The sequence below is a fragment of the Gavialis gangeticus genome, unplaced genomic scaffold, assembly GCF_001723915.1.
Source record: "Gavialis gangeticus isolate Ggan-Ray unplaced genomic scaffold, GavGan_comp1, whole genome shotgun sequence".
Taxonomy (NCBI): domain Eukaryota; kingdom Metazoa; phylum Chordata; order Crocodylia; family Gavialidae; genus Gavialis; species Gavialis gangeticus.
This window is the reverse complement of record NW_017728995.1, coordinates 19,970,304-19,971,022: the sequence shown is the minus strand read 5'-3', so window position 1 is coordinate 19,971,022 and position 719 is coordinate 19,970,304. Positions and strand designations below refer to the sequence as shown.

Below are 719 nucleotides of genomic sequence, written 5' to 3'. Positions count from 1 at the left end.
CCCGCGCCCGCCCCCGCGGGGGGAGCCCCGAGACCGCGGCGGGGGCAGCGCCGGGCAGGCGGCTGGAAGAGCGCCCTTACCTCCGCGCTCATGCTGGCTCCCACCTGCTCCGCAATCATAAATACTCGGCGGCGGCCGGCGCGCGGGGGGATGCATGTGCGCCGCGCGCTCCCCGCGCCGGCTCGGCAGGCGGGTGCCGTTGCACAGTCCTCAGCAGCCAGGAGCTCCCCGGAGCAGCCCCATGCTCTCGCTGTTGTTGCTGGGGGTGGTTTTTAATTCTTTTTTCCCTCTTGGTAGGAAAGCCAGATCCCCTCTGTGTCTAGCCCCCACGGATCTTGCAATAGCTCCACACACACACACGCAAATCAAAAGCTGGGAGAGGTGGGGGGGGGAGGAGAGGGGCCGCTACAAACTTGGCGAGCCAAGACGTATCCACGCGTGCTCTTGCCGGGCAGGAAAAAACAAAAAATAAGCCTGGTGCAAAATATGAAAAAAAAAAAAAAATTAAAAAATCCCAGGGAGATTCAGAAGGGGGAAGAAGAAGAAGAAGAAGGGGAAAAAATTAGCAATCAAGACGGCGGCAGTAGGCAGGAAAGGGGGCGCAGACGGGACGGGTCCTTCCCGCTGTACATCCGGCGGCCACGCGAGCAGTCGCCTCCCCGGCTCCGCGCGGCGCTGCTGCCGCTACCTGCGGGCGCGGGCGAGCGGGACCCGCAGCC

General features: G+C 63.4%; 1 protein-coding gene across 2 annotated transcripts in view; it reads right to left on the bottom strand.

The window, feature by feature from the left end:
• NLGN1 (neuroligin 1) overlaps positions 1-214 on the bottom strand; it is a 735,624-nt gene extending 735,410 nt beyond the window's left edge. For both annotated transcript variants that reach the window (XM_019503315.1, XM_019503316.1), the window contains exon 1: positions 81-214. The gene's annotated coding sequence lies outside the window, so the exon portion shown is untranslated. The remainder of the gene's footprint in view (positions 1-80) is intronic.
• Positions 215-719: the final 505 nt, after the last annotated feature.